This window comes from Hermetia illucens, chromosome 1 (genome assembly GCF_905115235.1).
Source record: "Hermetia illucens chromosome 1, iHerIll2.2.curated.20191125, whole genome shotgun sequence".
NCBI lineage: Eukaryota > Metazoa > Arthropoda > Insecta > Diptera > Stratiomyidae > Hermetia > Hermetia illucens.
Window position 1 is genome coordinate 130,051,222 of NC_051849.1, and position 25,726 is coordinate 130,076,947.

The 25,726-nt window shown below is 43.7% G+C and overlaps 1 protein-coding gene across 12 annotated transcripts in view; it reads right to left on the reverse strand.

Annotated features, from left to right (window-relative positions):
• The window catches only part of LOC119657839 (potassium voltage-gated channel protein Shaw), a 354,266-nt gene that overhangs the window by 156,298 nt on the left and 172,242 nt on the right, over positions 1-25,726 (reverse strand). For 3 of the 12 annotated variants that reach the window (XM_038064984.1, XM_038064977.1, XM_038064991.1), the window contains one exon: positions 19,632-19,744. The exons of the other annotated variants lie outside the window; for them this stretch is intronic. The gene's annotated coding sequence lies outside the window, so the exon portion shown is untranslated. The remainder of the gene's footprint in view (positions 1-19,631; positions 19,745-25,726) is intronic. 12 annotated transcript variants of the gene reach the window in all.

Consider the following 25,726-nt stretch of genomic DNA (forward strand, 5'->3'; position numbering starts at 1 on the left):
ACAAAGCGTCAATGTGAAAGAGGATCAATTCGGAATCCTTTAAATATTTATTAGTATGTTTCCTTCTATTAAACGAAGGTCTGTGGAACATTTTCTTTCGGAAAATACCTTTACCAATTTTCTAATTCTACAAATCACACAGCCGTTGCGACCCTCATTCGATGGGAGCGAACATGCTTCTAATTTCACCCCAGTCCCAATAAAAGGCTGGTTTTTACCTCGTGTTCTCTTTGAGGTACTCGTCTGACTTCATTTTCAGAGTCAAATGGTAGCGCAAACAGAATGGGAAAGTAGTGGAGGGTTTAAAAATGTTTCCTCTTCCTGCTGACAAGGCAGTGTGTGCCACGATTAGTCTATAGATGTTTTGACATCTGGCAATGCGGTAAGCTAACAATTTATGATATGCTTCCAGATCTCGTGAGAAGCTTCAGATTTTTATGAGTTAATTAGTAGATGCTATGTTTAAATTCATCAATGGCAGGAGAGTTGATGACAATAAACTACGTGGAGTTTCGTTCCGGTACAAATAAAAATTCTGGGCTGGCGGGAGCAAATTTAAAAAGATATGTTTGAGGCGGACACTGTACGTTATAGAGATTCCGAAAGGAAAAGGACTAAGCAATCTTAAAGTCACCCAAAAGTTACAATTGGGTCGGTGGTTCCTTAAATATGTAGCACATCGACTATAAATAATTCGTCAAGTTATTACCCAAGAAATTACTTGCCTTGTACACATGCACAATGTGGGCAAGTCAAACACGAACGCCGTACTCGTTCTGGACGTGAAAACAGGAGGAAGACTAAGTGTTACATATTACATTGCACCCGGAGCAAAGCACATGTGGATATGTCGACATTCTCACCGTACGATTCCTGTCGCCTGCGTCAATCCATTCTCCTCCATTTCGGCTTAGGGAAAGCATCAGGTGTGAAGCAGGCTTTTATGATGCCAGAGTCGTCGGGTGCTTCTGTGGCAGGACTATGGTTTCCCAAAGTACCACAAGCTCGCATCTGAATTATTAAATCCTTACGACTCTGCAGCTCAGTTGTTGGCTGGGATGCGAATGGGGCGGAGGGTGGGGTCTATTGGGCCGAACAATCACAAAATAACCATCAAATTTACCTTATAGCAGCTTCAGTCATTCGTGTATCGTTGGTTCAGAAAACTTTTCCGTTTCAATTTCTTTTCTTCCTTTCCTTTGTTCGGCAGCCATTTAGGGGACACAGAAAGTTAATCCTGGAATGCTTGATGTCAAGAAATTGCTCATATTTTATTTTTAGGCCATTTGCTTTGTCGGTTACCGTGTTGGGTTCGAAAGTTGACTGCCAGCCGGAAATTGGCTAGTGAGTAAGCACTTTTAGCTTCCAGATTATTTACTATAAGGATTTACTGAAAACTTTCCCTATTAAAAACTTATTAAAGAGAAGCTTCCTGTTGGTACCCAGTTTGCTTGTTAGAAGTGCCTCGTTTCATTTTGGAGAGGGCTTTCAGTTCGTTTAATGTTGGTACGTACATACTTGGTGTACAAATAGTTATCTGCACTACGGCACATTCAGCGGAGGAGAGTCGTGTCTCTTGGAAAATTATAAAATCTTTGAACGAAAGTTGCTTAAAGTATCGCCTCTGAATTGCATTGCTACGTAACATTTATATAAATTTATAGATTACACTATGGTCATTAAGTAGCTTTGTTTGGAAATACCGTATAACCAAAGGAGAATAACGTACATTGTTTAAATATAAACGAAAATAGAACTTCAAAGTATTTGTAATATCTGGATGCAAGTGGTATTTGGAAAGGAAGGGCATCATTGTAATACTAGAATAGTTGAAAGCTGGTCATTCTCCCTCTGGTGGCTAATAACTATAATCAGATGGATATATATATATATATATATCAAAAAGCCCACGGACCCTCTTCCCGCCCAACCGGACCGAGGGGCGACCAACCTAAGGATGGGCTGAAGGCAACATCCAAAGGCCCGCATCACAGCGATGATGCGTTTTAACGCAAAGTGTGTGCGACCATGCGAAAATGTATTGTTACATCCCGATTGTCGCAAACACTTCAGCCAATGACGCGGAGGTCCTACACTACAGAGACATGGATCTTATATTGAAGACAGTGCGGATCAAGACTGAAACCCATTAGGTCAGATTGTTACCGGACAGGACTCTTCGGACTATAGCACAGGTTGCAAGGATAACTGCTTTTTGCATCTCCATGTATAGTCCAGCCCTAAGATCGAGCGTTTTCAGCGCTTTATGTAAGTTCTGCGGGACTAATCCCGTCGCTGAAATTATTACTGGGACTACTTGGATCTTTTGTAGTCTCCAAGTCTGCTTCATATCGTCTGCCAAGGGGCCGTAGTTCCGGATTTTTTTGTGCTGTTTTTCAACAGTGTTCCGGTCCAACGGTACGGCTACATCGATTATAAAGCACGCTCGTTCTTCCTTCAGAAGCAGAACTAGATCGGGTCTGTTATGATTAACACTGTGGTCGGTGGCAATAGTGTTATCCTACAGTAGTTTGACCCCATCATTTTCCAAGATTCTCTACGGAGCATACTTATAGTAAGGATGGTAGGTTGCCACTAAGTTATACTTCAACGCAAGGTTTTGAGGGAGAATCTTGCAGACGGAGTTATGACGATTGGTGTACTCGGTACCGCTCAACATCCTGCACGCAGATGTTATGTGCTGGATGGTCTCCTCTTCACAGTTGCATAACCTACAACTGGAGTTGGTGATTGAGGAGTCGTGAAAAATGTACCGTTTATAATTTTTTGTTGGGAGCGAAGCATCCTGAATTGAAGTTAGGAATGCTTCGGTCTCATAGAAAAGTACACCATTTGTCAACCATTTGTTGGAGGCTTCGATGTCAATGCCTGACAACAACAAATTTTTTATATGACCTCCGTGAATGGGTTTTTCTTTCCACATGTCGATCTTCTGTTGGACTGAAGTAACATTCGACATGGGATCCCATTCTCTGCTTCTCAAGTTCAAAGGAGATAATTTATTATCTGCCATGACGGTAGCCTGATGTATTTGGCTAGAGGATTGTTTCTCATAGAAAAACTCACGAAGAGAATGCACTTGATTGTAGTGCAACGTTTTTAAATCAAGTACCCCCCTCCCTCCCTGATGACGTGGGATAGTGATCCTCAATTTTTCGGCAGCTCTATTATGCATGTTGTTGTTGTCTATTGACAGATTCTAAATCAGTATTACTCCACTGTATCACACCGAAAGTGTATAGAAGGACGGGAATGGCGAAGGTGTTGATTGCCATGATTTTATTTTTCCCGTACAGCTCAGTTTTAAGGACAAGGTCCAGACGCCGCTCAAATTCCCCCAGAAACTTAGATTTAATTATTGCCACAGCAGGTGTTGTTGCTTGCAATATGCCGAGGTATTTGTAGACGTCGTCCGAATCCATGCCCTCAATTCGGATGTTATTTTGGCTGTATCCTTCGTTGTCGGTGTGTTTTCCCCGAACAATTGTTTTTATGCGACATTTCTCCAAACCCAACTGCATGCCGATATCCCTGCTGAACTGGATGGTGATGTCCAGCAAGAAGCGAAGTTGGTTTTCGTCTTTGGCATACAATTTGATGTCGTCAATGTACATTAAATGGCTTAATGTACATTTCGACAATATGCCATGCTTGACTTGGAACCCGTATTTGCTTTCATGCAAAAGATGGGATAGCGGATTCAAAGCCAAACAAAACCACAGTGGGCTTAGAGAGTCGCCTTGGAAAATGCCACGCCTGATTGGTATCTCTCCTGATGTTTGCGAAGATATCGATAGCTTCGTGCTCCAATTAATCATTACTGTTCTCAGTAGAAGAACGACATTCGGGTTGATTTTATACAAGCGTAACACTTGTAGTAACCACGAATGTGATATGGAGTCAAAGGCTAATTTATAATCGATGTAGGCTGTCGAGATGTTTCGTTTTTGATGGACAGCCTGCTTTACAGCTACCGTATCGATTATAAGCTGTTCTTTGCAGCCTCGGGAGCCTTTTGCGCATCCTTTTTGCTCCTCAGCTATCAATTTATGAACATCAAGATGTTTTGAGATGTTCGCGCACAGAACTGAAGTGAATACCTTGTAGATGGTAGGAAGACAAGTAATTGGTCGACATTTTGAAGGGCAAGAGGCACCCTGTTCCTTGGGGATGAGGAAAGTTATCCCCTTGGTGAAAAATGGTGGAACTAAATCAGGATCGGCAATCATCTGATTAAATTGATTTGCCAATATCCTGTGAGTGCTCTTGAACCGCTTCAGCCAAAAGTTGTGAATCTTGTCAACTCTTGGCGCCTTCCAGTTACCTGCCTTGTCAAGGGCTGCTTTAACGTCGACTTCAGTTACGTCAGGCATGGTCATTTCGGGGAGGGCCTCGCATGAACGCATAAGGTGTGGGAGCCACGCTGCTTCTAAATTGCAACGGCTGGATTCGCTCCAAACACTTCTCCAGAAGTCTTCTGCCCGATCCAGATTGAGGTTACTTTCCCTATCTGAGCTGGTGAGATTTTTGTAGAATCCCCGTTGGTTCTGGAAGAACAAGGTGTTGTCTGTCCTTCGCTGAAAGCTTTTCTGATACCTACGGATGCGATTGGAGCATACCGCGAGTTTCTGCTTCAGCACCTCGAGGATTTCTTCGATTGGCATATCATTGGACAGATGGTAGTTTCCAATGATGTTCGCAACGCATCTGTGCACTCTTGGTGATGGATTTCCAAGGAGTGCTTGCGTCACACGACCAATCTCCTTTCTCAACTTTTCGACTCTTTTGTTGAGTCGAAACACCCAGAACGGTAAAGTCCTTCTGTGCATACCTCTGTTATTCGCTCTAAGGTGTTGGTTATGGAGACGAATAACCGTGGCAGCTGCAACGTAGATCAGGCTGTGAACCTCTGTAGCAGTAATCTCGCTAGCCAAACGATCAGCCAAAATTCTGTCAACGGCAGCAATGATGTTAGTAGTTGCCGAAGTAAACTTCAGTTTTGGGATCTTTGGCCTAGCGTCTGGGAGAATCTCAGCATACTCTGTGAATGCGACCTGGAATGCGGTCAAAGCCTCATTATAAATTGGGTCGACATCCCCAGTTACTAAGCTTCTCCTGACTACTGGATTCATGGAGTGCCTTACAGGTGGAGTACTTGTGTCACTCCTTTGACTAGTCCGGTAATTTGATGACTCCAGCCCGAGCTCAAGTGAAACCTCTTGGAAGATTTGTTGCCTAGTTGGTAAGGCAACTCGGTTGTTATTCACAATCACCCGGTACTGGTTGACGACGTTCTGTTCCGGAACATGACTTAGCTCCGGAAATCGGGTTATGAACGCGTCATGTAGTCGATGTCTGTACCCTGATGGATTCCGTTCCAAATCCGTGACACGGTAATAGGCGCGGACGATAAATTCGTTAAGTTGGTTCGTCCAAACCATACGACGCCTAGGTCTCCCGTCCCTGGTGGTTGACGGCATAACCGGCAAAACATCCAAGGGCGAAGAGCCGCTCTGATGTTGGTGAACGACCCTTAACCGTGTTGGGTACTGTCTTCGTGTCCCTGGGGTCCCATTTAAAGAATTTAAACCAAAGTCCCCAATTTTATTCCCACGAGTAATGGGGAACCAGTCAGCCCTGCAACAGAGCCCCAATGTTGCAGTGCCCCATGGTTACCTCCAAAGGTAGGGAAGGTATTTGGAGGGGAGCCGCTGAAATACAGTGTAACGTCACTGCAATTCATCCGATAGGCGCGTCGATCCCTTCACCCCGGATTACGGATTTGTTAAGGAGGTTTACTCCCCCTGAACGGGAAGAATCGGTAAGGCAGGACGAACACAAAGGGAAACGTTCTGCTTGTCCGCGGCTACTTATTTACAAGATTAACTTGCGATATTCGTAGCTGACCCGGTGGGTCATGTCATTATCCGCAACCCATGACACGCGCCTGGTCGCATGCAGCTCTGCGTTTGCAACTCAGGTGAGGATAAACCTGGTACGCCAGGATATATCTGGTTTTGTTTGGCTTTGAATCCGCTATCCCATCTTTTGCATGAAAGCAAATACGGGTTCCAAGTCAAGCATGGCATATTGTCGAAATGTGCATTGAGCCATTTAATGTACATTGACGACATCAAATTGTATGCCAAAGACGAGAACCAACTTCGCTTCTTGCTGGACATCACCATCCAGTTCAGCAGGGATATCGGCATGCAGTTGGGTTTGGAGAAATGTCGCATAAAAACAATTGTTCGGGGAAAACACACCGACAACGAAGGATACAGCCAAAATAACATCCGAATTGAGGGTATGGATTCGGACGACGTCTACAAATACCTCGGCATATTGCAAGCAACAACACCTGCTGTAGCAATAATTAAATCTAAGTTGCTGGGGGAATTTGAGCGGCGTCTGGATCTTGTCCTTAAAACTGAGCTGTACGGGAAAAATAAAATCATGGCAATCAACACCTTTGCCATTCCCGTCCTTCTATACACTTTCGGTGTGATACAGTGGAGTAATACTGATTTAGAATCTGTCAATAGACGGGTAAGGGTAGTTCTTGCAAACAACAACATGCACAATAGAGCTGCCGAAAAATTGAGGATCACTATCCCACGTCATCAGGGAGGAAGGGGGGTACTTGATTTAAAAACGATGCACTACAATCAAGTGCATTCTCTTCGTGAGTTTTTCTATGAGAAACAATCCTCTAGCCAAATACATCAGGCTACCGTCATGGCAGATAATAAATTTTCTCCTTTGAACTTGAGAAGCAGAGAATGGGATCCCATGTCGAATGTTACTTCAGTCCAACAGAAGATCGACATGTGGAAAGAAAAACCCATTCACGGAGGTCATATAAAAAATTTGTTGTTGTCAGGCATTGACATCGAAGCCTCCAACAAATGGTTGACAAATGGTGTACTTTTCTATGAGACCGAAGCATTCCTAACTTCAATTCAGGATGCTTCGCTCCCAACAAAAAATTATAAACGGTACATTCTTCACGACTCCTCAATCACCAACTCCAGTTGTAGGTTATGCAACTGTGAAGAGGAGACCATCCAGCACATAACATCTGCGTGCAGGATGTTGAGCGGTACCGAGTACACCAATCGTCATAACTCCGTCTGCAAGATTTTCCATCAAAACCTTGCGTTGAAGTATAACTTAGTGGCAACCTACCATCCTTACTATAAGTATACTCCGCAGAGAATCTTGGAAAATGATGGGGTCAAACTACTGTGGGATCACACTATTGCCACCGACCACAGTGTTAATCATAACAGACCCGATCTAGTTCTGCTTCTGAAGGAAGAACGAGCGTGCTTTATAATCGATGTAGCCGTACCGTTGGACCGGAACACTGTTGAAAAACAGCACGAAAAAATCCGGAACTACGGCCCCTTGGCAGACGATATGAAGCAGACTTGGAGACTACAAAAGATCCAAGTAGTCCCAGTAATAATTTCAGCGACGGGATTAGTCCCGCAGAACTTACATAAAGCGCTGAAAACGCTCGATCTTAGGGCTGGACTATACATGGAGATGCAAAAAGCAGTTATCCTTGCAACCTGTGCTATAGTCCGAAGAGTCCTGTCCGGTAACAATCTGACCTAATGGGTTTCAGTCTTGATCCGCACTGTCTTCAATATAAGATCCATGTCTCTGTAGTGTAGGACCTCCGCGTCATTGGCTGAAGTGTTTGCGACAATCGGGATGTAGCAATACATTTTCGCATGGTCGCACACACTTTGCGTTAAAACGCATCATCGCTGTGATGCGGGCCTTTGGATGTTGCCTTCAGCCCATCCTTAGGTTGGTCGCCCCTCGGTCCGGTTGGGCGGGAAGAGGGTCCGTGGGTTTTTTTTAACTATATATTCATTTGTTTGTGCGTACACGGATGTGAAAAATCTTAGAAAGACACGTCCACTGCAGCTCCGCCACCCGAAGCCGCACCCACTAAAAACCACCCCCGGTCCCTTCAGTCTCAGTCCTGCGGGACCACCATTAAGGCATTACTTCGCGGGGTAGGTTTGCTCTTAGGCACTCGTCCTTCTCCTATTTGCGGCTTCCCTCCTTCTTTGTTCCTTCTGCAACTCCTCCTGCATTTGGATGATTGCGGAGCTAACCGCAAGCCACTTCTCCTCGGACTCGAGCATCTCAGCAGCCAAGCTCTCCGGGATCACGCCACTGCCGGCCAGCACCTGGTTTAAGCTCCTTCTCTCCATCGCAAATCGTGGGCAGTGAAACATCGCATGCTCTGGATCCTCCGGTATGCCATCGCATCTGGGACAGTTCGGAGGATCATCCAACCCAAAGCGGTGCAGATACTGCCTGTAGCAACCACCGTGTCCCGTGAGAAACTGGGTAATGTGGTAGTTGGTCTCCCCATATTTTCGCTCAAGCCCCACCCTAATGTTGGGAATGAGCCTGTGCGTCCACCGACCTTTCGTAGACTTGTCCCATCTGCGTTGCCAGAGATCATGCGACTCTGACTTTGTCGCATTTATACGCTGTGCTTGCCCCTCCATATGTCTTGCATGGTGCAGGACACTCATTTATTTGGCGAGAATGTCAACAGGGATCATAGTTGCCACCACACAGGCGACGAGTAAAGCAGGATGGAGCGTATCACTCCGGCTAGCACCAAGCATGCATACTCTAGGTGTTCCCTAAAACTCAACTTGGTGTCAGTTATCACCCCCAGGTATTTGATAGCCGTCTTTGATACGACCGTATGTCCACCGACCTCCACTTTCACAGTGTTATTTTTCCTGCGGTACTTTATTAAGTCTGCTTCCGTTTTTGCGTCCGCCAAGTTCAGCCCGGCCTTGTCTAGCCAGGACTTTACCGCTCTCACTGTTTCCGTCGCGTAAACCTCCACATCTTCTGGGTGCTTTGCTGCAACAACCACAACTAGGTCATCAGCAAAGCCGACAATCGTAGTCCCCTCTGGGACGGGAAGAGCAAGCACCCCATTATACATGATATTCCACAACAGGGGACCAAGTACCGATCCCTGTGGTACCCCGGCTGTGTGTGCTTTTTGGGGCCCTCATCCGTCTCGTACCAGAGAGTCCTCTTTGAGAGGTAGTTTTCCACCAAATTCGCTAAATATCCGGGGACACCTATGTCAGCCAACGCCCCTTTAATTCTATTCCAGTTGGCCGAGTTGAATGCGTTTTTTCACATCCAACGCCACCACGGCACAGCAGCCGCCAGAAATCAGTGCACCTTTTGCCAGGTTTACCACCATGTTAATTGCTTCCACCGTAGAGTGGGTGCGTCGGAATTCAAACTGGCGTTCCGATAAACCATTGCTGGCTTCGACGATGGGCAGGAGTCTGTTATAGATCATCTTCCCAATTGTATCCAACAGGCAGATAGGACCACACGACGCTGGGTTTCTAGATGGATTGCCAGACTTCGGAAGCAACACCAACTTTTGCTTTTTCCACTGGGCAGGAAATATTCCTTCTTTTAGGCACGCCTCGAAGGTTTTGGCGAAAAGGTCGGGCCTAGTCTTCACTGCCAGTTTCAAGGTTCAGTTGGGGATGCCATCTAAACCTGGGGCTTTGTTGTCACCGAACCTACCACATATTTCCCGCAGCTCCTCCACAGTTACAGGCGGTATTATGCCGTCATTTAGCTGGACCACCATTTGCCTTCCCCTATTTTCGTGGTTAGGGAACAGAGTGGTAACAATCTGTTTCAGGAGGCGCGGACAGGTCACCTGGGGTGGTTTCCGCAGCCTTTTCATCACCACTCTGTAAGCCTCGCCCCAAAGGTTTATGTCGGCATGATCACACAGCTGATTGAAGCAGTTCTTTTGCTCCTCCGAATGCCTTCCTTTAGGCGGCCACGCAATTGCCTGTGTGCCTCCCCTCGACAGTCGCCACCGGGTTTTCCCCTGAGCCTCTGGCAAAGCCTCCTTGCCCGAAAACATGGGGCTCGCAAGACGGGTAAGTATTTTAAATATCCGGAATATTGGAACGACAGACGAGCTGGAGCCAAAGTTCGAGGCTCTGGAAAAGGCATTGATGATGATGTCTCGTGCCCTGCTAAATACAGCAAGAAGACACTGCCACCGGGGTGGAGTGGGGATCTCTCCAGCTTCAGGAAGCTGACAGGGGAAATCTTCAAAATCTTTCAATACTTTACAATTCGCATTGCCGTAGCTGCGGAGAAGAGGGGAAAACGCTCAGGCACTTCCTTTGTGATTGTGCAGCCCTAGCTAGAGTCGGGCACGGACACTGGGCAAACCATTCTTTGGGGACCTCAGAAAGATTTCTAGCTACAGGGTGGGAGAGCGGCTTTCTTTCGTAAATACTACAGGCTGGCTCTAATGATCGGAGCTGGACTCTGCCTGTCTGCTCTCATAACAATAGTTACGGTCTTATGAGTTTGTGGCATCCAAACAGTGCACCTCGGAGCGGCCACTGACACCTACCTACCTACCGCTGCTCGAACAGTGTGGTACCAATTATGAGATGAGAGTCCTGCGGGGGGGGGGGTTTAACGTGAGTAACTGCCGTGAAGGCATAATCCCACGGTCCTCTTCGGACACGGGTTGATTTTGCGACTACAATCGGGGCCCCGCCATACAAGCACAGCGGTGCTAGTTTATATTGAGTGCAGGCGCAGCATTCACATCAGTGGATGCGAGGCCTATCTAACACATCTGCCGCAACTAAGGAGTACGGCACCCGAGTTGTACAGCGTAACTCCACGCTCGAGCTCCGAAGAGCTCTGCCCGCGATGTAGGCATAAACACAACCACCATGAAACTCTCACTAGGGGGCCAACCGCAAATAACCGGGCCGAGAACATATCCTCCAGGAATTCTCCTGGAGCATATGTTCTCAGAGGGCCATCCCGATTCCCATGGTACCAGATAACCTCCGGTGAGGCTTCATGGCAGAGCCACTTCAGATGAGTCCCTTGCAGACTCGGGTCTCATCGCCCTCCTCGTGTACGTGGGGACGGAACTCCCCAACGGGTTAACACCAATTATGAGATGTTGAAAGTTGCAGAAAATTACAAACCTCTGTTTTTCCACTACATCTTCGAAAAATATGTTTAAAAGATTCGTGATTTGAAGACTGCCAGGCAAATCTCTATCTCTTTTGGTCGGCTTTTACGATAAGAAGGGCGTGCTTCCAGTGAATTATAAACGTCCAGCTCACGAAGGAGTTAATACCTGAACGGGCACAGACATCCCTACTATATCTCCAACTGAAATCTCTCCATAGTCATTTAAGATGGCACAGTTTGCTTCAGTAAAAAAAGTTCTATTTCAACGCTTTGCATGTATGGGGACCTCCTTATTAAATTCCACTTAGAATTAGTTTAGTTAGTTTCAAAGTTTCTAGTAAAATTTTATGGGAATATATGTAACCATTTTTGAACAAAGTGATTGTGACAAGCAAAAGGGCAGGGAGAAAATGAACCGATTTCGACAAACCTGCAACTTGAAAGAAGCGCCTCCAAAGCGGTTGTTGGATGTTGTCTGCTCGACGCTCGACATGTGCTAAATCTAAGACCAGAAAAACAAATCGGGAAATCGAAAGCTGGACACTTTAGGTATGAAAGGTTTTGTACATTTGTTTTATAAAAAGATTTGAGTGGACATTTGTCCCATTAGTACCTAGCACGTAATATATGCATACATTGTGTGAGAATATTCATGTTCGCGTGATACTGGCATTCAAAGTCTTGGATTTACACAGGAGCGTCAAATTTGGCGTATTCTCCCTTTGTTAGTAATAGTGCGATTTCCACTAAACTTGGTAGAATCATGCCCCTACAGCCGACATTGCTGGAAAGTTTCGTGATCTTAGGGTGTGGTTATAGTAGTAGTATATTAACTTTATTTAAGCAGATATTGATATGGAGGGTATCTCGGAGTATAGGCAGCCTGTTGACTTTTTTTTTCAGACTTTTCGGTTGGGTAGTTTCTGAGAATGAGTCCGTTAAAGAAATGATCATTTTCGACCGCCCGTACTCCCTTTCCAACAAATGTCAAAAAATACTAACCGAGACTATATAGATGATACAAAAATTTACACCCCATTTTTGCACGTATGCAGCGTTCACAGTTCCCATCTTTCCAAGAATTTGTTTTACACAAAACCTTAAAAAGTGACTTTTGTGTGGTTCGGATAGTTAATGTATCGGTGCGTCGGTATGTCAATGGCGTTTAGATGGTCTTTTTGCGTGTGCTTCTCCTTCCCACGTGGCAAGCGATAAACAGCTATGCGGTGTCACATGTCCGCATCCAGGTGGCCGCACACCGCACATACACGTGTTATGATATGAAAAGTCAGACACTTTTGGTACGTAGCAGTAGTACTACCCCAAAGCGGGCCAGCATCCAGCTCCGGGTACGCGCACGCCTACCTAAATCATGCCCACCAGTTCTTACCATGTGCTTCAAGTAATCGCTATTTTCTATCTATAGATTTTTATGCACTTCGTGCATATTGATGACCTGCGTTTTTAAGGTTTTGTGTAAACACAAAACCTTATTAAAATCGGTTTACTGTCTGTCTGCCTGTCTGTCACAAGCATTTTTCTCGGAGGCGGTTATAGCGATTGATACAAAATTTGGTAGAAAGGTGGGAACTGTGAACGCTCACGCATACAGTGAATTACATCATTTTACGTCGAATTTAAGAGGGGGTCCCCATACATGCAAAAGCGGGGTGTAAATTTTTTTTTCATCAAATATAGCCATGTGGGGTATCAAATTAAAGGTCTTGATTAGTACTTTTCAAAGCCGATCTTAGTTTTGACATTCGTTGGAAAGATGGGGAGTGCGGGGGGTTGAAAGTGATCACTTCTTTAAGGGGGCCATTCTCAGAAACTACCAAACCGAAAAATCTGAAAAAAATCAGGAGGCTGCCACTATATGGTGCCTGGGCTCCGAAATACCTTCCATGCCGATATCTGTTTAAATAAAGTTAGTAATAGTATATTACTACAATTTTTTCTAATTGGTTAGAAATCCCCCTTAAGTTCATCCTAGTACCATGAAATTTTGCAGCGATATAGGCTATAATAAAGAGCATGATCTTACCAAGTTTGGTGGAAATCGCACTATTACTAACAAAGTTATAATACCTCAAATTTGTTGCTTTTTTGAAAATTTAAGACTATGAATGTCAATATCACCCGAAAGTGGATACTCTCACATAATGTATGGATATATTACGTGCTACGTACTAAGAAATACACAAAACCTTTCGTACCTGAAGCGTCCAGCTTCCGGTTTCCCGACTTGTTTTATTACTACAGAAGAATGATGTCGGAACATTACCTAATTACAATTACCCAAAATTAAAATAAATGTCGAATCGAGGATAGGAAAAGTGCCTGCCGTAGTTTTCACACTAGTTGGCTCCAAGCCAATTCTGACCGTCTTTAGGATAGAGTTCTGCTAACTTCATATATTAGGAAAGGCGATGCAACTCAAGCTGGCCCTGAGCCGAGGGTAGTTGGTGGGCTTGTGTCCAATGGACCTCTTGTGCTTATCAGCCGGGGTTCTAGGCAATTTCATAGTTAGATTTTGGTCTGAAACTACAGTTCGTAAAAATCCATATGTAGCCATAGGTTTTGGTTGTACATAATAAACAAGTCAGGAAACTGGAAGCTAGATGCTTCAGGTATGAAAGGTTTTGTGTATTCCTTTTATAAAGAGATTTGGGTGTGCATTTGCCCATTAGTATGTAGCACGCAAAATATGCATATATTACGTGAAAATATCCATTTTCAAGTGATATTGACATTCATAGGCTTGTATTTGCAGAGAAGCGACAGTTTTGACCTAGTATAACTTTGTTATTAATAGTGCGATTTTCACTAAATTTGGCAGGATCATGATCTATGCTGTAGCCTATATTGCTATCTGTGATTTTAGGCTGAACTTAAGGCAGGGTTTCCTGTCAATTACTTAAAATTATAGTAATGTACTATTATTAACTTTATTTGAACAGGTATCGGTATGAGGGGTATTTCGGAGCCTAGGCACTATATAGTGGCACAACCCTGATTTTTTTGAGATTTCTCGGTTGAATAATTTCTGAGAATGGGTTCGTTAAAGAAATGATCACTTTCTACCCCTCGCACCCCCCACCTTTTCAAGAAATATCAAAACTAAGACCGGCTTCAAAAAGTACTAACCGAGACCTTTAATTTGATATTTAATTTTGTGTTTACACAAAACCTTAAAAAGACTAATAAAAAAAATCTTCAAGATAACGTTTTCTTTTAATTTGGTCTGGGAGCAGTGACAGTATGGGGTAAAACCCAGTTGAAACTGGGGGCTACCCGTACAAGTATATAAGCTAGGGAAGCTAGCGAAATCTTAAATGTACTGCTACACTTTAGGAAAGAGGCCCCAAGGTGCATGGTGGCGACACATCCACATAACATTTTGCACAGCCAGTAGGATTTATCGGTTTTCCATATTAAAACACGGTACAAATACTAGACCTTATGCGCGGAATTTTACTCACAAACATGCGCAATGATTTTCCTCCCATCATCAATTTCGAATAATGCGCTGGGAGTTGAATATCCTGTTTACAATGTTCTTTCGAGCGACCAGCCATGAGGATTCGATGGCTGGAATATTTTGAGCAAAAAACAGGGAAATTTTTTTCCGTTTTCTCAAGCACAACCGAAATTTGGAGCAATTCCATCTTTGCTACAGAAGTCGAAGAAGCAATCCAACAAATGGAATGAATGGGGCAAACCATTATACTTGAAGACATCGCTGCTGATCTCTGGCAAACAAAGAGCGTGATTGAGGAGAGTAGGATTTCAACTAACTGGTTATAGGGCACGTCGGCTCCTCCACGGCGTTGCAGCATTCCTATCCTTTTCGTTTGCTTTGTCCTATGATGAGTTGACGAGGGGTTCATTTCCTTGTTTTCAGTATAGTTATTTTTTCTCCTACTTAGCTTCTTGCAACACCTTCAATATTCTCCTTTCAATTTCCTATTTTCCATCCCAACATTTACTAATCTTAAAATATTAAGTTATAGATTATCATTTTTATTTCTTTTTTTTGGCTATTTTACTTTGAAAACTAGTATTCAATAAGGTGGACATGTACGTATGTATGCTTTCGTGCAAGTGGAAATGCGTGAAAATGCGTTAGACCAATTTTATGTACAATATTTATGTCTTTAATGTATGTTTTATTTGGCAACACATGACGGAACATTTTGCATTCTTAGCTATATACGAATGGAAAAATTTGCACAAAGTTACTCGCATAATGAACACGCATGAACACAAAGCCTTTATATCTGAAGCGCCGAGCTTCCGGTATTCCGACTTGTTTGTAATTTTATTTCCCTATTTGTTTGTCAAAAGGAGCGTTTCAGCTCAGATTTATCAAACTATAAAATTTTGAATAATTCCGTCTGCAAATCAGCTGGCAGTTTTTAGGATGCCCGGGAATCGTATAGGAATAGAGAAATGTGAACAAGATACGCAACTTTGCTGAATCGAGGTAAAAGTTGAAAGACTATATTCGACCGACAATATTTTTTGTTATGTTTGATGAAGTTGTTCGTGAAAATTTCTTCACTATTTTATCCAAACGGGCAGTTCTAAAATATTTTCTGATTGCTTTCTTGCTTGAGAACCTTTTTACTTTCTCTGCGAATTCATAACGACTCACTTGCGGTATTCATTTATTGTTCCACTTCGGATTTCCAGCTGGGATGTTATAGGAGTCATCACAAAAAATCACTAAATATTATCTTCTCCGCAAATTTTTCGAATTACATCCTTCATTGGTTTATCACTAAATGGCACTGTAAATAATAAAGTAAGCTTTCCGTTTGTCTTGCTCTAAAAAAATTATTGACAATACGCTTTTTCTTGGGTCTCATTCCTCGGCCAGAATTTCAGGAAATCCAAATGACTTTTAAATTTCAAGAAATCCATGTGATGCTATGCTTGACTGAATGGAAGATTCGAGAACTGAAAACGCTTGCCCTGCCGGGGAGACAATTTATCAATATAATTAATTATGTAAACACTACAAGCGGACAAAATTCCGGGCAAAAGCTGAACGACAGGAGAAGAGACGACAAACTTCTTGGATAACATCATTTGCGAGATTAACAATAATATTCAACAAGCTTCCAGATAGACACTGTAAGTCACTGGAAAAAATATAAGGAAAATTTCGGGCATTATAAATTACCCTTTTACCCTTGGAATTTTCGCTAGCTTTCCTTAAGATGATTGCTTTTGCAGGGGCGAATTCCTCGACTAGGATAAAATATAATACAACATTTTAGGGAGAGTTCGTTAGAAAGCAAATTTTAGCTCGGAAATTCAAATCAGTCATATAGACATGTGCAGGTAAAGATTTTTAGAAAATTCCGAAAATGTTTTGCATCTCTAAATCGTTCATCATTTTATCGTAATCTTAAAGATGTCACTAGATCCCAGTATTCTTTAGAGACCTTTAGAGAAAGTTATATTTAAAGCTAAAGTGCTTAAAAATAGTTCAAGATGCATAACATATATTATATATATGTATATTTGTCCCTATCGTATGAACCACGATTATAATTTTATCTTAACTAAATATTCAAATGACGGGGTTGAGAAAAAAAATCGTCAAAAATCGTGTCCACTTTTCATCGAAGTTCAGAATCTTCTTCTTTTTCTTCAGTCTTTGTCCCATTCACAAGCGGGGTACGCTCGTCGCGATTGATTTCGCCATTTGGCTCTATCGAATGCCCGATCTGGGTGCAATCTCGAGGCTTTCAAATCCTCATTCAGCTTATGAAGCCACCGTTGCTTAGGCCTGCCTTTTGGTCGTTTACCATCGACTTCGATGTTCAGACCACTCCTGGCAAGTGAATTCTCGTTAGCACGAAGTGCGTGACCATACCATCGAAGACGCCTCTCTCGCAACCCTTCCACGATCGGTGCAACCCCACAACGATTGGGGATGTCCTCATTTCGGAATCGGAAAATTACGTTTTGTTTAAATTCAATCTGAGACCGTGTTGCATGAGGCGATCATTTTCTGGACAAGTTGCGAGATTATTTTTGCTATCAGATGCTAGGAAAACATCATCTGTATAAAGCAGTGTGTAGGGCGCTGGACGTAAGATATCCCGTGTGATGGTGTCCATAACAAGAACAAAGGGGAGTGGTACTTCTTGAATGAACACCAACAGAGACACGAAGCGAATATGATACACCCGCCATACTTCGAACTTTACTTTTCGGATCGTGGTAGAGAAATTGAATCCAGCGCATGAGTTCTTCTGGTACTAAGTCTTGTCGTGAAGCGTACCAGATAAGTTCGTGTGACACACGATCAAACGCTTTCTCTAGATCCAGAAATGCAATGTAAAGACAGCGATGCTTCTCACAGTGTTGCTCCATGAGTAACCGTGCAGCGTGTATTGTGTCAGTAGTTCCACAGTTTTTGACAAACCCGCCTTGATTGAAGGTTATTTCAACGATTCCGCATACGCGATTGTCAAGAATGCGTTCAAAAATCTTCATGGTATGGGCAAGTAATCGGATCGGACGGTAATTTGAACATTCTGCTGGACTACCTTTCTTTTTCCATATTGGAACAGTGGTACTTTCTTGCCAGGCAGACAGTGTTCTTCCTTCCTGAATAACCCGGTTAAAGAATTCACTGAACCACAGTGTTGGGTCCCAGCTCTTCGCTTTTCAGAGCTCAGATGCGATGTCGTTAGGTCCTGTGGCTTTTCATTCGTTTCATTGCCTCCTCGACTTCAGTTACGCTGACAGTTAAGTCCTTGAGAGTTTTACGTGAGCACTTGTCAGGAAGATTTAATCCCACGGTCTTTATAGGACACGGATTGAATTTTTGACCAGAATCAAAGCCCCGCTGAAACAAGCAACAACGGTACCAATCTACACCAAGTGCATGGCTTAGCATTCATACTGGTGGATGCAAGACATACCTAAATCTCTACCGAACTAAGGAGTACTGCACCCGTGTTGAAACGCAACACCACGCCGAGGCCCGAAGGTCTCTTCTCGCTTGAGCATAACCACAACCAGCATGAAACTCCCACGAGGGGGCCAACCGCAAACAATCGAGCTATACTCACATACAACGGAAGTTGACCCGAAGTATGAGAGTCCAGGGGCTATTCCGGTTTTCATGGTACTAGTATACCCCTGGTAAGGTTTCGTGACCAATTTACCTTTTCAGATGAGTCCCCGTGCAGACTCGGGTCTGACTGCCCTGATTAGGCCTTTGTAGCATTTGCCTACTGCATCACGGCCGGGAAGGCAAAGTGGGTACAGCGTCTCCCGGTGCCACCATTATGCAGGTTCTCCACGGCCACTTGGTTTTGGTTTGGCTGACAGGGTTGCCGCCCCGTCATCCTCACCGCCACCTATGAGCACCAGTTGCGTTCACAAATGGAACTGGTCCAAATGTCGGCGATGATTGTGCAAGTGGGGGATGAGCAAATTCTTCAGTTGAAATCTGCTCGAAGCATTCTCGTCATCTATCCGTTGCGGCTCGACGGTTGGTAAGCAAAGTACCGTTCTTGTCATTAACGCAACAGAAGTGTTCGATATCATGTGTGCGTTCATTACAGCTTTTAGCAAGTCGATACAGATCTCTCTCACAATCCCGACTGAGCATCATCATTTCAAAGCCAAGTATCTCGGTTGATTTACCCCCTACCCGGCTTGGTGACGCCGAGGGTTGCAAAGGCCGCTTTGTGGTTCGTGTTTTTCATTTGGTTCCATGATTCTTCCACATTCGTCATTGTCGGCAATCGTATGAGTGAGATCGTTTCTTCTTTCTTCTCACCAAATCGCCACCATTTAATGCGCGGGGTAATGCGTTCCTCACGCTGTTTTATCGGTGGCTTAATTCGCAGAACGGCAATCAACGGCCCATGTTGAGGTGCGATGGTCTCATAGGGAACGACTTTGCAATCAGTGACAGTGGTAAAATGTCGGCGTCTTATGAAAATATAGTCGATTTGCATTTTACTGTTCTCACTATAAAATGTAGGAAGATGAGACCATCGTTTGATGAACCATCTATTCATAAGTACAAGGTCATGGGTGTCCGCAAAATCGATTATACGCTCGCCACCCTCATTGCGCGCTCCGAACTCCTTTCCGCCATGGCACCTGTTACCGTCTGTCTTTTCACCCACAAGACCATTAAGGTCGCCGGCAACGATAGATGGGGATTATGGACGAAAATACAAACACGTGCTGCAGAAAAATACTACTGATATGTAGAATAACGTGCAAAAATTTCGGCTCGATTGGTTCAACAGTATTTTAGTTGTGCTCCCCAGTTAAAAAAATGTAGTTTTGAGAAAAACGCATTCAACGCTTCCGTTTGGTATGCACATCAACATGGCGCATGCTTTTCTATTTGCTGTAAATTGGTAAATACTTTGAATCTAGAATTTCTGCAGTATGCTCTCAACATATTATCCTTTCAATCTATATATTGAAGAAAAAGTCGATTTCAGCAAACCGCAACATAGGAAAACCTTCTTAAATTCCGTATCTTAAGAGTATTTCACCGGTTTATCGCTCCTCTTACTTACCAAACCGGGTTCAAAGGAAGCATGCATGCATGGATGATTATATAATGGTTTTGAACACCATTCGTATCTTCAAATACCAAGGTTGGCTGGATGGTCTACCCCATGTTTCTCACCTGGAAAACAGAAGGAAAATTAATTTAGTTAGATATCATAAATGAGGAACAACAATACTATATTTTACCAGAAGCCATTTGGTTTCTATCTGGAAAGTTGGCTATTTGTTGGTTTTCTCCTAAATGCATTAAATTTATTTAGTCATAGCTGTGATAGCATTATTAGCGGAAGTTGGTCCTCTCCTGAATGAAAGCGCTCTGGTTTTCTTATATGCCCCATTCATACATAGCTGAAAGTTCCATTGTGCATTATTTTTCTTCAGCTCATTCGAATTTCAGATTCGTCCCCTTGAGTACTGTATGGGGAATAGCCTTAGCATCAGTTTTCAGAGCCAGAGTTCAACATACAGAAGTTTACAATTAAAATAGATGCATAAGCGACTAGAATATACTCATTATTTGAATCTGCCCGCTTTCTCGAGCAACTCGTTCCATTTTACAATTAACAAAAAGGAAATATAAATGAGAATACTATGTTTTCCTTTTCTAAGAAAGAAGTTCGGCAAGTTCTAAACCATGGCCACTCAAATCGCAAAAGTATCCCAGATAATCCGCATAAGAGTCGACTTTACGCAACACGTAGAAAACAGGTGTTAACAGGGCTCTAACAGTCCAGGAGATCCTAGCTCGAGTTGAATAAAAAAAATCCCAGGGGCAATGTTAATTATAGCAAGATCGGCCACATTGTATGCGATAGCGAGTACATAACAGGCAATATCATGAGGCTAACCAAGTGTGTAGTCCTAAATATATCGCGCAAACGAAACTCCTGTCCAGATCTTATTATCCAAGACGGTTTAAGAAATTGGAGTCGTTATCGCAATCAAATGTGGACAATATAAAAACCTCCAGCACGATATGGGAAATATATGTAATTGGAAGAGCCGCAATATGGATTTGAGAGATCCGAACATTTTGAATAGAGAAATTTTCATAAGAGCGATGATGTATTCACGCATAGCTGCTATCCCTCATCAGGCATGAGAATCCTATGAATACTACTAAACATTTTGCAACTCCTCAATGAGTGGAAGTAGGAAACGTAGGTGTCGATTCTGAAACCAAATACACATCAATCTGCTTCCTGACTACAAAGTTCCTCAGAGGCAAATTTGCGACTCGATAACTCGCTGCTTGCCTCCTAAGGAGCGCTCAGCTCTTGACGCAGCTAAACTGTTTTGCAGAAAATTTTTTGTCTAGGGTTTGAGGTGTCCTGCCTGCCGGACCAGACCAAATGCAGAGCAACTTACTTCCCCTGTTTCGGCCCACGAACTTCTCTTTCGGGCTTAGCACGCACATATCAAGAATCAAGAGGCGACTAAGATGGTTTATGGCTTCGCACAAGCCCAGAGTCAACCCACTAGGCACTGCCTCACCTCTGCTTTGGGAGCAGCGTAAACGAAGCGGTTCGTAGGAGTTATACGCTAATTTTCATAGTGCGCAAAATACAACGTAGGTACGAACTATACCTATCAAAAATAAATCCTACACTTAAAACCAAAGAGGTTAGATATTGTCCTCTATTTGTAGTTAAGTCTAAAATTGATAGACCAGTAGCTTACTCCAAAACACAATTTTATTTTACTGTGTATATATATATTTCGGGAGCAACTTACTCCCTAGCTACTTAGTAGTAGCTTTGTAATGACGAGCTACTGGTCTATCAATATAAAACCAAAGCTGGTGAAGCTAGAAAATGTTTGTTTAGGGACTAATTGACGAGTCCCAAGTCCACAACCACTTGATGTCGGAGCAGACCAAATGGAAACCACTTCGGTCACGCTACTGCAACGGCAGAGGTGAGGCAGCATCTGATGAGTTGCCTCTGCCCTGGCACTAAACTTCAAGGCATCTCCGTCCCCTCGGGACCTATAATCAAAAACCCTTTCAATCAATACACAGTGGTGACCCTTGATATTAAGAATGTGTAACCGCCCAAAATCGGGCAAAATGTACAACCAACCAACAACCCTACATAGAAAAAACTTGTTACGAAGCCAAAACAGGAGAATCGCAATGGATGGATTTTACGGCAACGACAAAGGAATAACCATTTGCGCATTTTCTCATGGGACGTGCGCTCCCTGTATAGAGATGGAGATGCCAAGCAGCTAGCCGATACCCTGTCGCAACATAGGGCTGACGTAACAGCATTGCTGGAGACGCATTAGAAAGGGTCCGGTCTCCTGGAGAAGAGTCACAACACCATATATTATAGCGGCCATTCAGTAAACCATGTGCTCGGAGTAGGTTTCTTAGTAAGCCAAAAAAATTAAACCCGCTGTTATCGGCTTTGAAAACATAAGCGCTCTGCGCTTCCAAGGCGAATTTAAAAATATAAGCCTCATTAACGTTCACGCTCCTACACAGGAGATTACAGAGTCGGAGAAGGATAACTTCCACGAGGCTGTAGAACGAACCCTCGAAGCCTGTCCCAGATATGATATTAAAATCATACTTGGGGATTTTCACAGCCAAGTAGGGATGGAGGTCGTATTCAGGCGATACGTTGGCTCCCATAGCTTACCCCAAAATACAAATGATAACGGACTACGGATTATTCAATTAGCAATGTCACACGAAATGGTTGGTGGAAGTACTTCGTTTGCACGGAAAGCGGTGCATAAACAAACGTGGGCCTCTCCAGACGGGACCAATTTCAACCAAATTGACCGGGTGCTGATCAAACGCCGCCACCTTTCAGTCTTGATGAATTCTGAACGGGCTCGCGTAAAGGCTGATCACGAACTCCGGCGAGCGGAGAACCGGCTTCACAGACGGAAAACGGAAGCCTGGGAGAACCAAAAAATCTGTGAACTCGAAAAGTACAGAGAGCAACCGCACCAGGCGCGGAAGTTTTATTAACAAGTCAGCAGGATGAAGCCTTACACACCGCGATGCTCATCCTGCCGAGATAAAGAGGGATATCTAATTTTCGACCGAATGGGCTTATTGGAGTGATGGGTTGAATACTTTGATGAACTACTGAACAACCAGAACATCGGTGAGTTGCAGGTCCCGCCAACTGAAGACGACGGACAAATACTGCCAGTCCGTGCAATCCATCGGCTTAAATATGTAGGCGCCCATTACACCAAGTGGTTCATCAACTTGTGCTCAAGGTGAGGGACAGCGAATCAATGCCTGACGATTGGCGAAAAGGCATCATTTGTCTCATACATAAAAAGGGAGATATCACACAGTACAGCAATTATAGAGGTATCACGTTGCTGAGTACCATATATGAAATATTCTCCTCTATCTTGCTAGGCCAGGTAACCCCATACGCCCAGAACATCATTGACCCATGCCAAAAAGGTTTCACTGCAGGAAAATCAGCAACAGACCAGATTTGTGGCACACGATGGAAAAACTGTTGGAATGTGAACAGTTGCAGCATCTTTTCATCGAGTCTAAAGCCGCTTTTGATAGTATAGCCAGGGTAAAACTGTATACGCCCCTGAGAGAATTCGGTATCCCCACGAAATTGACAGGTAAGACTAGGCTGACCTTGACCAATGTGAGAGGTCAGATAAAAGCAGCAGGATCACTCTCAAGACCATTTGACATCAGCAACGGTCTACAAAAAGGGATGCCCTATCATGCCTCTTCTTTAAGCTAGCCCTGGAGAAAGTGATCCGTGATGCTGAGGTAAATGCAAGAGGTACGATCCTCTTTAATTCCACCCAACTACGGGCCTATGCTGACGATATCGACATCATGGGAAGAACAACCCGAGACGTACAAACTGCCTTCATCCAGATCGACAAGGCGGCGCGGGATCTTGGGCTGCACATCAATAAAGGTAAGACAAAGTTCATGGTGGCAACGTCAGCACCGAAAGCCAACCAACCAACAACATCAAACCAGGAGGATAAAGATATAAGAGCAGCAGTCTCTGCTTTTGGTAGGGCGCGAAGTCGCGCCTTCAATGTCCACGATCATCCCCATCCCAAGCAATGTCTTCTATCTTTACAATCAATGGATGAAGAGCAGGCTCACAGGGTTTTTGCCCCTGGTAAACGTGTTGGTTTTCTTAGCGCCATCTTGCGAATGTGAAGCTGAGCCAGTGTCTGTAAACAGTTCATTAAAAATAATGTCAAGCTGATTTACCTAAAGTTCTTTGCATTTGAGTAGTCATCTCGCCCAGGCTTAAGTATCAAGATTATCCTAATTTTCTGCCAAAAGGTTAGCACGTAGCCCAAAGCAGATATCTTCGAAAAATATTTCATAGAAATTACTCTATGTGCTCTGTACCCTCCTTTAGCACCGCTGGATAAATACCGCTCATGCAAGACTCTTACAAAGGGTAGTATGTATGGCAACTTTCATCGTTCCATTGGTAACGACCGCTCTCGCAGTGTCCGGAATTGCCCTTACAACTTCAGAGTATGCTCTAAAAGAGTCTCGCTTCGAACGTTTTACGTGCCTTATATATTCACGTTGTGAGTTCCGGGAGTTTAACTAGGGGCGCACACTATTTTAGCGATCGTGACACCAGCTGAAGTGATAAAATCAAACAGTCGCTTTCCTCCAGGATTACATTTGCTACTGCCCTAACAGAAGAGAGTTTACTGTGCCCATTGTGGCCTTCTCTCCGTTTTCAGGCTTCGTTTTCCTCTCATTAAAGGAGTTGTCGCACTCTCCTTTTTAGCTGGCGGTATCTCAGACATTGGGTGCAGACTTTCCACTGAAACTGAGAACAAACCTTCCCAGATTTCTTCGTGAAGAAACATAAATTTGGTAAGGCCTCCAAAACCCGTAATTCGGCCACGACTTGAAACGTCACGGTCTTGAATGAAGTGCTCTAATTGGATTGTCGCGCCAACGATTATTGTTGCTATTATCACAAACTAGAACTTTTGAGCGATAGCGGCGGTTACCTTCTAACTTCCAACTGAACAACTTCATTTTGAACGCAGTAGTGAGGTAATTATATTTGCCGATTTAGGACCAAATAGTCAAGATGGATTAATCGCTGCTTCACTTGGTGTCGAGCTCGTCAGCAACTTCCTCAAAAGCAACGCAACCATATTTCGTCCATTAATACAAATAAAAAGAGTACGGCGGGACATCGGAATAAGAACTCCCCGTTGGCTATTGTGAGGAGAAGCGGATTTTATAAGTGCAGTGAAAATGTTCGAGAAAAGGCGACCTACATAGTTAATTGAACTCACCTTCGTTTTTCGGTCAAGGCACCTTAAGGGAAAATCTCGAAGAAGAAATATTGTCACTGACAGAATGCATTCCAACGCTCCCGCGAAAACCCTCCGAGATATTTCCAGAAAGAAGCATCTCCCTTTTTGTGCCGTCGATAGTTTCTCTGAAACACCCCTCATGCATAGAGTACTGTAGATACGCTACCTGCTGAATTTATTTAAAACTTCCCAAAATGCAATAAAACAGGTAAAATTAGAGTCTACATCCTGTTGTTTACTTCCAGTAATCTGCAGGGTCACTGTCACTGTCTCTGCTGGGCAATAAATTTGCCTCTTTTGCTTCGTTTCGACTATCGACACTTCACGTGTAAGCATTTAATTAGCTTATATTTTCGATTCACAGCTACAGAGGAAACCGTTTAATGCACAAGGTGTGGTTTCGGGACTTGCTCCCTTAATCTAGTATTTCATCCGACGCCAAGTACCACTAAACTCAACTTAATATTTTTCTTTTTATAATTCAGGAAATAATATGTTTGATTTAAATACATCACACGACTGCGTGCACTCAACATGACGGCTGGAGCAAAAGAGACCGGTTGGTTTTTCATGCAGTCCCTCTGTCTCCAACCAACGGAACTTCTTTCAGCGCCATTGTTAATGTTTTTAACCATGCTGCGCCACAACGGAACAGCTTTTGTAAGCAACAGGCTCTGTTGGCTGCCAACAACCGTGCGCGGATATCATCATCGTAGCTGTTATCAGTTGCGATTTTCGAGCCTAGTTAGGAGAAACTATTAACGGTCTCAAAGTTGTAGTCTCC